General features: G+C 35.5%; 1 protein-coding gene across 2 annotated transcripts in view; it reads right to left on the minus strand.

Annotated features, from left to right (window-relative positions):
* Nucleotides 1–14,865, minus strand: part of LOC142345816 (uncharacterized) — an 84,050-nt gene that overhangs the window by 25,981 nt on the left and 43,204 nt on the right. The window contains exon 4 of one of the 2 annotated variants that reach the window (XM_075398194.1): nt 3,288–4,010. The exons of the other annotated variant lie outside the window; for it this stretch is intronic. The gene's annotated coding sequence lies outside the window, so the exon portion shown is untranslated. Of the gene's footprint in view, nt 1–3,287; nt 4,011–14,865 lie in introns of those variants that run through there. 2 annotated transcript variants of the gene reach the window in all.

The following is a 14,865-nucleotide window of genomic DNA, read 5'->3' on the forward strand; positions in this document are numbered from 1 at the left end:
TGTCGAACAAAAAAAATATCTGCTATAGCATTGCTAGATAAAAGTTAGTTTTTCATACGTAAAGTTTCAATTATTTCGAATAAATTTCATTGAAACATAGTATTTTCGAACGCGTCAAGAAATAGTCCAGATCAAAGCAAACTAAGCATGGAATACTCACAGAGTATGTAGAGTCTAAATCAAAAACAATTCTTCCAAAAACTTTTCTAGAAAAAAATGTTATTTCATATGTAATGTTGCGATTATTTCAAATACTTTTTCAAAGTATTTCAAAGTAATTTTGATAGGTTTAAAGAGTTGTCCAAATCTTGCCAAACCTGGTATGTAGTTTTCCATGTCTACTCAAAGTTTTTAACAAAGAGAACTGTTGCTCTTGCGTTGCTCGGAAAAAAAGATAGTTCTTCATACGTAAAACTACGACTATTTCGATAAATTTAATTTTGAAAATGGTAATTTTGATAGGGTCAAGGAGTTGTCCCAAACCAAGCAAACTCAACTTGCCAAATACTTTCGCTCGTAAGAGTGTAGCATAAAATGAGTTTCCTTTATAACTTGTCGGTAAATATTTTCAGTAAAATTAATCTTTGCTTCAGAATTAATTTTGTTAATAGCAAATTGTAAAAGTCAGGCAATTTCAATGCGTCAAGGAGTTATTTCTATTTATACATGTTTGGGGTGGAGCTTCCTTAATGTATGTAAAGTCAGAAATAAGTACTTTCTGGTATAGTTCGCCCAGACAATAAATCATTACCTCACAATTCGAAAAAGTCTCGTTAGTTTTTGTAGGAATTTTTTGATCTTATCAAGGAAACTAATCGTTTTGCAACAGAAACCAAGCAAAGGTATAATCATTTTCCTGTTCATAAACCCTACTTTTCAAATGATCATACCCAAATATGCTTTTCATTACAGGGTAACCAAATTCAATATCCCTCACAGAAGTTAGAAAAAACCGCTCATTTTGAGGTCCTTTTCTGTTTTCAACTTATGTTTTAGCTATAAAACTAAAATTTTTAACTATAAAAACTATAAATTCACAAAATTTCGATTTTTTAAACTAAAATATATTAATTTTCGTGAGAAACAGGCCAAGAAGGCAGGTCACCTACTCGGTAAAAGTATGCGAAAAAAAACGAATCTGACGTGTACGTAGAGTGTCGAACAAAAAAAATATCTGCTATAGCATTGCTAGATAAAAGTTAGTTTTTCATACGTAAAGTTTCAATTATTTCGAATAAATTTCATTGAAACATAGTATTTTCGAACGCGTCAAGAAATAGTCCAGATCAAAGCAAACTAAGCATGGAATACTCACAGAGTATGTAGAGTCTAAATCAAAAACAATTCTTCCAAAAACTTTTCTAGAAAAAAATGTTATTTCATATGTAATGTTGCGATTATTTCAAATACTTTTTCAAAGTATTTCAAAGTAATTTTGATAGGTTTAAAGAGTTGTCCAAATCTTGCCAAACCTGGTATGTAGTTTTCCATGTCTACTCAAAGTTTTTAACAAAGAGAACTGTTGCTCTTGCGTTGCTCGGAAAAAAAGATAGTTCTTCATACGTAAAATTACTACTATTTCGATAAATTTAATTTTGAAAATGGTAATTTTGATAGGGTCAAGGAGTTGTCCCAAACCAAGCAAACTCAACTTGCCAAATACTTTCGCTCGTAAGAGTGTAGCATAAAATGAGTTTCCTTTATAACTTGTCGGTATATATTTTCAGTAAAATTAATCTTTGCTTCAGAATTAATTTTGTTAATAGCAAATTATAAAAGTCAGGCAATTTCAATGCGTCAAGGAGTTATTTCTATTTATACATGTTTGGGGTGGAGCTTCCTTAATGTATGTAAAGTCAGAAATAAGAACTTTCTGGTATAGTTCGCCCAGACAATAAATCATTACCTCACAATTCAAAAAAGTCTCGTTAGTTTTTGTAGGAATTTTTTGATCTTATCAAGGAAACTAATCGTTTTGCAACAGAAACCAAGCAAAGGTATAATCATTTTCCTGTTCATAAACCCTACTTTTCAAATGATCATACCCAAATATGCTTTTCATTACAGGGTAACCAAATTCAATATCCCTCACAGAAGTTAAAAACCGCTCATTTTGAGGTCCTTTTCTGTTTTCAACTTATGTTTCAGCTATAAAACTAAAATTTTTAACTATAAAAACCATATATTCACAAAATTTTGATTTTTTAAACTAAAATATATTAATTTTCGTGAGAAACAGGCCAAGGCAGGTCACCTACTCGGTAAAAGTATGCGAAAAAAAACGAATATTAAAAGTTGTTTTTAGTAAATAACTAGAAGCTTAGAAAGAGTTAAGATAAGTTCTATAGTCCAAAATAAAGCTTACTTTGACTGCTTTACACTTATATATTTTTTGAATACGTTCTGGGACCTAAGGTGATTTTTTTGCTTCACCTGAAAAATGCTGAAAATCACCTGTTTTGCACCAATCGGTTTAAATCATGATTTTTTAAAGCTGCTTTTCCGAACTTTTTATAGTTCAAATGATAAGCTTTTTCCTTCATAATTCCAAAACACTTTTATTTCTAACAATCGGTGCAGTAGTCTTGGAGATATTGCACTTTGAAAATGCCATCAGCCCCGGCTTGATCCAGAATCAACCCTCTCGGGCACCCTCCCCCAACTGTATGTTCCTCGTTTTTTACACTGTTTTAATTAAAACTGGGATTTGTCTTGCAGTTAACTGAATTGGTTTGATGAAGAGCTTTTCATTAATATAATTTTTAACTATAGTAAAAATGGACCTCAATTGTCCAAAGTCACTCAAGTCTAGCCAAGGTCAAAATTTTGAAGAGCGTACAACCTGTGAAACAGAAAGCGATACCAGTTGAGCATGTCACACTGGCTAAACCAGCACCTTTTTGATGGAATTTGGCGAGCAAAAGAGTTGGTACTTTCGCTGTTTCTCTAATTGAATATAATAAGCAACTGACGAATTTTAAAAAGTGTCCTTCTTCTTTGGGCTGAGTAGTCGGTCAACTTAGATCGAGCTTAGCATGGAGTATTTTCAGCGTAAGTAGAGTCTAAAACAAACTTTTTTTACAACAAAATTTTCAGTATAGCTTGGCAAGAAATGAAGTCGGTAATGCGTACGGAAATTTAAGAATTTTGCAAATAACAAACTTCAAAAACAGATCCTTCATTGATCCAAGAAGTTGCTCAAATTGTATTAAAGTTGGCATGGAGTATCTGACGTGTACGTAGAGTGTCGAACAAACAATAACTGCTATAGCATTGCTAGAAAAAAGTTTTTCATACGTAAAGTTTCAATTATTTCGAATAAATTTCATTGAAACATAGTATTTTTGAACGCGTCAAGAAATAGTGGTTTCCATTGATATAATATTTAACTATGGTAAAATTGGACCTCATTTGTCCAAAGTCTCAAGTCTTACCAATGAGAAAAATTCGAATAGCTTGCAACCTTCGAAAGTGATGATATACTGTGTGAGAATGACACACTGGCAGGAGGAAGTGGAGAAGGGCTATTCACAAGCACATAGACAAAGGGATGCATGCACATCAAAGGAGGAGGAGTTTCAAATGAAAAGTATAGAAAGTATCCGAGAAGGCGGATTTGATGAGATAAATTATCAGAAGACGTGCAGCACCACCAGAGCCCCCCACCTGAGTAGCACTAACGTGCGCAGTAGCTGTAGTGCGCGAGTGTACGAAGTGCAGATTGAGTACTGCAGAAGAAGCAAACATCGGGTGCGTTACAGCAAGCATTGTATCAGATATCTCAAAGCAGTTGAACCTTGTTTTTGAGGATGAGGTTCAGGTCGTCGAAGGTGAATTTGACTAAGAATTTGTTTACTCCGCGGGGCCAAAGGAGGGCCGACTAGTAAAGGAATTGGCTTTTGACAGCAAGTCGAAAGCGGAGTTCAAGCTGCTTTGTCGATTGGGATCAAGGACCGCCTACAAGAATCGCTTTGGCGAGAACCTTATTACTGAACATCGAGAAACGTACCCTATAACATTCAAATTTAGTGGCTACCGGCCTAACTGCAAACAGGAGCTTGTTCAGTACAAAGTTATGAAATTATTTGCTGGTTTAAATAGCTTTGAATTGGGAAAGTTGAGACCAAATCAGAAAAAAGAGGATGACTGGTTTTACAACGGCTGGATCAATTTTGAAGGGGTTGGGAGTTGCAGGCGGGCACTCCGGGAATTAAGAGAAGATGCAAACCTGTATGATGGAATGGTATGTATCAAAACGGGCACCAACACCAGCAGGCGTGCTATGCCTCTAAACGTGTTGACCCGTTCAAAAGACAATCAAAAATTCCGCCCAAAAAAAGTTCCTTTGATGATATTTTAGTGAATGGACCCGTTGTTTTTTTGGGACCATCAGCATAAGTTGTGTTTGCCAAGTTTTGAATTGTGATTGATGTTGATGTTTCTCATTTGTCATTTTGATATTGCCTTATGAATATATTACTATGTCTATATCTCTTTTATGAAGTGTGTGTGTGTGTGCTGTGTTTGTGTGTGCGTGGAGTATGTAATTGCGCTCCACGTTTTTGCGTATTTGGAAAATGAGAAAGGATTTGAGTATCTCTTTGCCTTTGTGAATTCAAAATTGATTTGTGATTACCTTCTTTTTACTTTCAATCGACCAATCTGTGAACCGTGAGCTTCTGTGTGACCAACGAAATCCTTTTTTACACACACCTTAGGAAATGCAGACATATCTATCAAATTTAAGTTTGAGAATGGAAAAGTTGGAAAATTGTTTTTAACTTTTTTTTACATAGAAACTGTAACCCTCATTCAAAATGAACTCCAATTCAGAAACCCTGTTCCGCAGACAATATTGTATTAAAATACAGTCTAATAGGCAAAATAAGTTATGCAGGTTCAAAAATCTTAAGTCAGGTCTACGTCTTAATAAGATTATTTTTCGTGCGTTGGTGGTGGGGGGTGAGGGGGGGGGGGGCACTTCAAGCCTGAGCCTAAGCTTCAGTCTCGAAGTGCCCCCCTATTTTTTTAGCCCCAAAGACCATGGGCGTTTATGATTGTCATTTTTGACCCGACCTTCTGTCAGTCTTGTACTTAGTGTCGCGTCAAAAACTGGAAAATTGTTGGAGTTCCTTAAGTAAAATTTGGTTTCTTGACACTGAGAAATTGTTTTTTTTTTATTTTCAGTGGTCCAAATTGTTAACGATTAGAGCCTCTGTGTGACTAGAGAAATCCTTTTTTTGTAAACACCCCAAGCAAAAAAGACATCTATCAAACTTATGTTTGAGAACAGACAAAATTGAGCAAAAAAGTTTAATAATTTTTTACATAGACACTGTAATCCTCACTGCAAATGAAGTCCAATTGATAAATCTTGTTCTGCATACAATACTGTATCAAAGGGTGCAATTGTATACAAAAACGGGAACAAGTCGTTTTCCACGACAAAATTTGCGCGCAATATTTGGACGGCCCCAGTCTTCTTTTTCAACGCATTCTAAGTTTTAGATGAAACGTTATCTATTAAACGTCAAAATGAGCGATTTTTAACGTGCAAGTACATCTTTTTAATTTCAATAGGTTTTTTCATGGGGGTCATACTTGATCGGAACTCTGATGACACGTAGTATAGATATCCAATGAGTTAAGAAAATTTTGTTCACCATTATTCAAGTTTCTTTGTCATTTAAAAGTTTGCACTGAAAACCTATAATTGTTGTTTCGCAGCCAAACCATTCTTTCGAAGAGGTTCTTCTGGGATGCCAATGGGACCTATGCTTGTTTTGAGACTTCAAATTTTGTTTTTATCCAGAAAACGGGGGTAATTTTTTGGCTAAAAATTAACAGTTTGCTGAATGAAATGAAGATGTCACCGCTGCATGATTCCAAAAAAAGTCAAATAAAATAATCAATACACTTAGAAAAGTTGTTATAGGAGGCAAAAACTTATTGGAAAAAAGACAAATTTTGTTCCTTGACAAAATGCGTCCTTTGAGTTTTTCAAAAGTTAACCATTTCGTTGTTGTCAATCGTTGTTTTCTTTTCGTGGCCAATTATTCTCTGATCCTCGATGTTCCACAATTAAAATATTTTATGATTGTTTTGAGACTTCAAATTTTGTTTTTATCCAGAAAACGGGGGTAATTTTTTGGCTAAAAATTAACAGTTTGCTGAATGAAATGAAGATGTCACCGCTGCATGATTCCAGAAAAAGTCAAATAAAATAATCAATACACTTAGAAAAGTTGTTATAGGAGGCAAAAACTTATTGGAAAAAAGACAAATTTTGTTCCTTGACAAAATGCGTCCTTTGAGTTTTTCAAAAGTTAACCATTTCATTGTTGTCAATCGTTGTTTTCTTTTCGTGGCCAATTATTCTCTGATCCTCGATGTTCCATAATTAAAATATTTTATGATTGTAGTTTATTTGAAAACATTTTGAAGATAAGCAATTCTGGCCATGTTAGCGTTCGAACAGTCCACTCTCATTACAGTTGCAAAAACAGCAGAAACGCACCATTTTCGAAATTTTGTAATTTAAACTTCATTCATATTAAAAAAACTACCTAACAATAAAAAATTTTGGACCTTGTGGAAAAAAAGGGTTTCACGATCAAAAATGAGGGCGACTTTTGAACGGTTCCGATCTACTTTTTCAACGCATTCTTAATTTTACCCAAATATTAACCTATGAAACATGAAAATTAGCAACTTTTTACGTGCGCGCAACTCTTTCCAATTTCTGTTGATTTTCTATCAATTGCACTTGTCCACAGGCACCATAGTTGATCAGAATTCTGTTGACACGTAGTAAAGATATCCAATGAGTTGAAGAAAATTTTCATTACCCTTATTAAAGTTTTCTTGTCATTTGAAAAATTTGCACTGAATACCTATAATGTTTGTTTCGCAGCGAAACCATTCTTCTGCAAAGGTTCTTCGGGTATGCCAATGGGACCTATGCTCGTTTTAAGACTTCAAATTTTGTTGTATCCAAAAAACGGAGCAAATTTTTTGGCTGAAAATTAACAGTTTGCTGAATGTTAAGTTATTTTTTCTCTTTGTGTTAAAATGAAGATGTCACCGCTGCATGATTCAAAAAAGGTCTAAATACAAAAAAATCAATACATTAGAAAAGTTGTAAAAGGAGGCAAAATCTCATTGGAAAAACGGAATTTTTGTTTCTTTGAAACGAAGCACCCTTTGAGTTTTTCATAAGTTAACCGTCTCATTGTTGCCGATCGTTTTTTTTTCGTGGCCGACTATCCTCTGATACTCCAACAATGTTTCAAAATTAAAAAATTTCATGGTTGGAGTTAACTTGGCAACAATTTGGAACATAAGCACTTCTGGCCATGTTAGCGCTCGAACAGTCCGCCCTCATTAGAGTTGCCAAAAAAGCACAGAAACTCGCCATTTTCGAAAATTCTGTATTTAAACTTCATCCATAGTCAGAAAACTACCTAACTGTAGAAAATTTTGGATCTTGTGGAAAAAATGTTTCACGGTCAATGAAGGCGACATTTGAACGGTTCCGATCTACTTTTTCAACGTATTCTTAGTAATATCTAATTTTTTATCTCTGAAACATGAAAATGAGCAACTTTTTACCTGCTCACAACTCTCTGTCCAATTTGTTATTTTTTTAATCAATTGGATTTGTTCATAGTCATCATACTTGATCAGAAGTCTGATGATACGTAGTATAGCTTTCCTTGGAGTCCGAGAAAAATTTTACCCTAATTCAAGTTTCCTTGTCCTCAGGAAACTTTGCACTGAACACCTACAATTTTGGTTTCCCAGCAAATCTCTTCTTTCGCAGAGTTTTTTTTGTGGTGCAAATGGGAGCTCTGCTCATTTCAAGACTTCAAGTTGAATTTTTAACGAGAAAATGGCGTCATATTTTTGGCTGAAAACAACTGTTTGCGAAACTAAGTGTGTTTTCGCTTTTTATGTTAAAATTAAGATGTCATTCCTGCATGATTTCTGAAAATAGACTAAAATCATTAAAATATCAAAATTTTGTAATAGGAGCCAAACAATTTTTGTAAAAAGACCCTTTTCGTTTCTTTGACAAAATACTTGCTTTGGATTTTTCATAAATTAACCGTTTCATTGTTGTCAATCGTTTTTTTCGTGGCCAATTATCCTCTGATGCTCGAACGATGTTCCAATAATAAAAGATTTTATGATTGTAGTTTATTTGGCAACATTTAGGAGCATAGGCATTTGTGGCCATGTAAGCGTTGGAACAGTCCGCCCTCATAAGAGTTGCAAAAAAGCACAGAAACGCACAATTTTCGAAAATTTTGTAATCTAAACTTCGTCCATAGTCAAAAAACTACCTAACTTTAGAAAAAAATTTTGGACCTTGAGGAAAGTTAGGCTTCACGATCAAAAATGAAGGCGACTTTTAAACGATTTCGATCTACTTTTTCAACGTATTCTTAGTATTATCTAAAACTTATTATCTGAAACATAAAAATGAGCAATTTTTTACCTGCTCACAACTCTCTGTCCAATTTCTGTTATTTTTTAATCAATTGGATGTGTTCATACTCATCATAATTGATCAGAATTCTGATGATACGTAGTATAGTTTTCATATGAGTTCGAGAAATTTTTTATCCATATTCAAGTTTCTTTGTCATCCGGAAACTTTGCACTGAACACCTATAATTTTTGTTTCCCAGCAAAACTCTTCTTTCGCAGAGTTTTTTTTGTGGTGCAAATGGGAGCTCTGCTCATTTCAAGACTTCAAGTTTTATTTTTAACGAGAAAATGGCGTCATATTTTTGGCTGAAAACAACTGTTTGCGAAACTAAGTGTTTTTTCGCTTTTTATGTTAAAGTTAAGATGTCATTCCTGCATGATTTCTGAAAATAGACTAAAACCATTAAAATATCAAAATTTTGCTATAGGAGCCAAACAATTATTGCAAAAAGACCCCTTTTCTTTCTTTGACAAAATGCTTCCTTTGGATTTTTCATGAATTAACCCTTTCAATCGTTTTTTTCGTGGCCAATTATCCTCTGATACTGGAACGATGTTCCAATATCAAAATATTTCATGATTGTAGTTAACTTGGCAACAATTTGGAACATAAGCATTTCTGCCCATGTTAGCGTTCGAACAGTCCGCCCTCATCAGAGCTGCCAAAAAAGCACAGAAACGCACTATTTTCGAAAATTATGTATTTAAACTTCATCCATAGTCAGAAAACTACCTAACTGTAGAAAAAAATTTTGGACCTTGTGGACCTAGACGAATGTAAACTAAGCATAAACATAATTACATTTATTCGACAAATGCATTTTATTTTGTTGCGTTTTACAAATTTTCTAGCCAAATTTCTATTTCAGCTCATTACGAGACGATCTGAGGGCCAAATTAAAGTCATCTGCAATTTCCAAAAACAGCAGACATTGACATCGCAAAGAGGTTTGTGGAACACCAGAAACAGCAGGCCAAATTCGCGGGTAACGAGACATGCAGCGAAGACAGGGCGGGCATAGTGCAGCTGATGGGATTGCTCTAAGGCGAGACTCAAGGTCTCAAAAAACCGCAAATTCTCCTTCAGGCCGGCAAGCAAATTCAAGAAAGGACGGACTTGAAACCACAAGTCATGCTGAATTATCTTGCCACATTCAGTAATTTTGTTGATTATTGTTTTCTGTATTCGGATGCGGGTCTCATCTAAAAACGAGAATGACCACACTACAATTATAGCTGCAATTAAAACAGTACGAAAGGCGTTTTCCACTGAAGCTATCAAAAATTACCAAGCAAAAGCCAAGGAGCTCGGAGCAAGCGTACCGTCCATGCAAATAATGTGACTGCGTCATCAAGAAGCCCTTAAGCATTTGAAGAACAATGTCCAATCGTCCGTCCCTCCTTGCGAACAGGCAACAAGCACTCAACTTTTTTGTTCTACAGAGCCCACTGAACGTGCGGTCAGGACTACTCCTTGCCCTCAATTGGAAGCACGTGAGCCACATACAGAGGACCGGAGTTCTGGATACTGACCGCAACAAGACGGACACAACCCTTCGTATCAAAATACAGGCAGATCAGTTCACACTCCTACAAAAGTTACGAGAAACATTTGCAAAGGAAACAGGTCTTGAGTCAGCATATGCATTCAGCTCTAGAAAAACAAAATAGAAAGATCAATTTCGAGCCACATTCAGGAGACCTTCCAGGGTTAAATTGGCGACAACCCCAAAAAGCGCGATTTAACGCAAATTCAATTAGGAAAAACTGGCAGCGTCGATAGAAGATGTTCCAGAAAAAGGTGCCAGTGTAAACGTCGCACATTGGTCTCAGACGGCCGACAACAAGTTGACGACAGAAGATGATTGGAAAGGAGGGAACAACTGACGAATGCGCTTCTCCAAATTTATAATGATTTGTTATCGACCGACACAATTGAATGTGATGCCGTAGACGGCTCTCAGGAGACGTTAGATGATGATGATACTGACCCTGAAATTGAGCCGTCTGGAGCCGCCGAGGTAACTGATGCGTCAAATGTCCAGCCGTCCGACCCCCCTAACGTCGCTTCGCCCATTGTGCTCTGCTTCAACTTCGTCAGAAATTCATTGGCAGATCCGGGACCATCAACGCAGGGGAATTTGCGACGCAGAAACCCCAAAGCAGGGTCATCAACAACACAGGGCGATTGAACGCATTCCAAATAAAGAATCAAAAAGGTATTCGATGAGTTCAACACTGGGTAGCAATGACAATGACGACGTTCTCAGGCGGAAACTCATCAAATCTCAGAAAACTTTTCGACTGAAGCAAGGCGCCCCAGCTTGGACGGACTCTGAAAAAGCGGCATGTCTCCTGTTTTATAGCTCTTCATCCACAGTTTCTTTGAAGGACGTAAAAGCGAGAAACCAAGAGGCGGGAATTGTTTTATCTAATGACGCAAGCTTCCGTATTTGAACAAAAGTGAAAAGCCGCAGTCCAATTATTGAAAATTAAATAAACTCTGAATTTGTGTTTATTTGAATACTTATTCGTTTCTTTCAGTTTACTCGTTCTAACCCTAAACAATTGGTATTCTTCCTAATTGGTATTCTTCATAAACGTAATTGTTATTCGTCGGACGAATGGATTCTAAATTTAATCATCTGACGAACGTAAATTATTTAATTTCTGAAGGTATACAGGTTCCGTGAAGTTAGAGGCTGACTTCCGCTTACTCAACAATTACACAGTAAGCTAATGAGCATTCAGAAAATTTTCATTCTTTTTCAAAAACTTTCGAAAAATTTTTTCGGTAGTAACTTTTTACATCTTGGTACAATTTGAAAAAAGTTGATCTGAAATTACAAAATGAAGCTCTTACTACCAATATTCCACGGCTTCAATTTAGAGTTTCAACAATTTTTTTTTTCATTTTGTCTTGAGATCAAGACTTTGGCCTTAATTTTGATCTGACATCCAAAATGCAGTAGGAAAAGTTGACCTGGTGACACTTTGAAAATTACTATGATTCATTTTGGACCCACCTATAATTTTCCAGGAACAAAATGAAAATTTTTTCTTACAGAAAAGCGGAAAGCAGTCAAATTGGAGCCCAAAAAATATTGTTTGTTCTCGAAATTGTTTTTGGAAGTAGGTAGAAATTTTTGGGACCTGGTAGAGTCCAAATTGAACAAAAATCTTTGTTGAAAATCCAAAATGAAACACGAAAATTTCATTTTGTCCTCATTTCTTCAAGGTAGTAAGAAAAATCAAAAATTTGGCATTTTTCATTTTTTTTTTCAAAGTTTTTTCAAGTAAAATCACTAGAACAGTACTATTTCAGTACTGAAGCGATTTTACGGAGAATGAGAGTTTTAGGGAAGCAGTCCATTTCAGTGAGACGAATGCATTCTAGTTTATATTTGTATCACAATAGAATATTAAAAACAATATCAGATCAACAATATCAGACGCTTAACAAATTTCTATATCAGAAAGACAAGAAAAGTATAAATTGTTACAAAATTGAACAAAATTACCTTGTTGCAAAATACATGAAAATTGATGCTCTCATTTTATTTGCAATCGTGCCACGATTGCTAAAACCTGTATTGCTGAAAACCTGTTGGTGAGAGCCAGATACATGTTGATATTACAGGAAGGCAACTAAGCCCCGAGAAAATGAAACTGAAATTTTGTACGTGTTGTATTAAAAGATGATGATCCAAAGCAGTGCATAAGGTAATTTCATTCTCGAATGAAAAGGAAAGAGCGCCAACAGTGGTACATCGAATAACAAAAAACGAAACTGTTTAAAACTCGGACTTGGTACACTTATTACCAGCTAAAAGTTTTTCAGAACTAAACAATTATGATAGGTATCCGACATTTGTCTGAAAACAATGAACCAGAATACTTAATTTTTCTTGGATGGCAACTAGGTGTTCAAAAGATATCTATACGTAGGATCACCCGGCTGCAAACCGCGACCGTTGTCTGCGGTTCTGTATGGTACGACCACAATTTTCCAATAGACCATCAGATTCAAATCCCTTTAATATACTTACCCTGTTGGGGTGTCATCACAAGTGATCGGGTGATCCTTTTGCAATCATTTTTGTTCGCCAATTAAAGACCTCATATTCTACCTTCAATAGAGTAACACTTATGTTCATGTGACTGAAAATCGTGCGACGATTGTTGATTAAGAACCGTGCGACAATTGTTGAATGTGTTCATCTGATTAACAATCGTTCGACAATTGTTGAATAAATTCATGTGATCTTCAACCGTGCGACAATTTTTGAATATGTTCAAAGGATTACTGACTCACATCGTGGGCCAATTGTTGAATTCGATTTTAAAAAAATCGTAAGACGATTGCTAAAAAGATGCATTGTATTTGAAATTGTGCAACCATTGTTTAATTTCTTTAAATCTTTTCCGTTTGGATCTTAATCTGGGGGTGCATAACGTACTGGGATGGGGGTCACAAACTGTAAAGATTTCTTATTTGACTTAAGATCCTGCCATGATGGTTAAACTTTTCGACTTGCAATCCTGTGACGGTTTTTGAATATTTTTTAAAATCTGCAATCGATAATTGTTGACGTTTTTTATTTGAATTTTAGGGTCTTTTCCAATTTTTATTTGATTTTTGAATATTTTTATTTCACGTATAGATTTCGTATAAATATTTAAATGTTTGTTCAAAACAAGAACTGCTGCATACATAAAGTGTACAAGAGTGTTGGCCAAAAAGAATTGAACTCTAATCGGATTAGAGGTAGACTCAATTGTCATTACATGTTTATGTATTTTGAATATGTTCAAACTAAGTATGTTAAATATGTTCATGTGACTCACAATCGTGTGACGATTGTTCATCTGACTCACAATTGTTTGACGATTGTTCAGCTGACTAAGAACCGTGCGACGATTGAGGAATTTGTTCATCTAACAAACTATCGTGCGACGATTGTTGAATATGTTCATGTGACTGCAATCGTAGAACGATTGCTGAAAATGTTCATGAGATTAACAATCGTGAGGCGAAAAAAGTTGTTCATAAGTCGAGGGAGTCAACATTTTTTTGTCTGTCAATCGGAGATAACCAAATAAGAGTTATGATTCAAGCGGAGGAATTCAACTTTTTGTCTGTTCGTCAATCGGAGATAGCGATATAAGAATTCGCCGGCTATCTGACTAAAGCGCAGGTCAGTGAATTTTTGTTTCTTTCATCTCTTTTCACTTACATAGTTCCGAATTAAGCAAAGGTTGTTCCCATCTGATTTAAGCGTAGGGAATCAACTCTTCCTTTGTTTCTCAATCAGAGATAAGAAAATGAGAATTTTCCGAGTATCTGACTAAAGCGGTGGTACGTGATTTTTTGTTTCTTCAATATTTTCTTTCGCATAATTGCGAGTTGACGTATAAAAGTTGTTCATGAGTCAAGGGATTTAACATTTTTTTGTTTGTCAATCGGAGATAACCAAATAAGAAATTGCCGGCTATCTGACTAAAGCGAGGTCAGTGAACTCTTGTCTCTTCAATCTCTTTTCCTTTGCTTCGTTCCTAGTTTACCTTAAAAAAGTTGATCCTATCTGATTCAAGTGAAGGGACTCAACTTTGTGTTTTTCAATCGGAGATAACGAAATAAGAATTTATCGGCTATCTGACCTAAGCGGCGGTCAGTGAATTCTTTTTTCAGTCTCTACTGTCACATTATTCCGAATTGACGAAAAACTCGTTATTATCTGATTCAAGCTGAGGGATTCAACTTTTTGTCTCATCATCAATCGGAGATAGCGAAATTAGAATTCGCCGGGTATCTGACTAAAGCGCAGGTCAGTGAATTTTTGTTTCTTTCATCTCTTTTCACTTACATAGTTCCGAATTAAGCAAAGGTTGTTCCCATCTGAGGACAGTGAATTCTTGTTTCTTCAGTCTCTAATTTTGCATAGTTCCGAGTAAACCTAAAAAATTGTTCCTATCTGATTCAAGCGGAGAGATTCAACTTTTTGTCTGTTTGTTAATCGGAGATAGCGAAATAGGAATTCGCCGGCTATCTGACCAAAGCTGAGGACGGTGAATTATTGTTTCTTCAATCTTTTTTTATTTGCATAGTGCCGAACTAGGGTATAATAGTTGTTCCTATCTGATTCAATAGGAGGCAATTAATTCATTGTTTTGTGCCATTCTTCTATAGTGACCGGATCATGCTGGCCATCTGATCAAAGTGGCAATCAGCAGGTTTTTGTTTACTCAAACATGAGCGCAATTATACAAGGGTTGTTCCATCTGATCTAAGCGTAGGGATTCAACTCTTTCCTTGTTTCTCAATCAAAGATCAGAAAATGAGAATTTGCCGGCTATCTGACTCAAGCGGAG

This window comes from Convolutriloba macropyga, chromosome 9 (genome assembly GCF_964194025.1).
Source record: "Convolutriloba macropyga chromosome 9, txConMacr16.3, whole genome shotgun sequence".
In the NCBI taxonomy this organism is placed as follows: Eukaryota; Metazoa; Xenacoelomorpha; order Acoela; family Convolutidae; genus Convolutriloba; species Convolutriloba macropyga.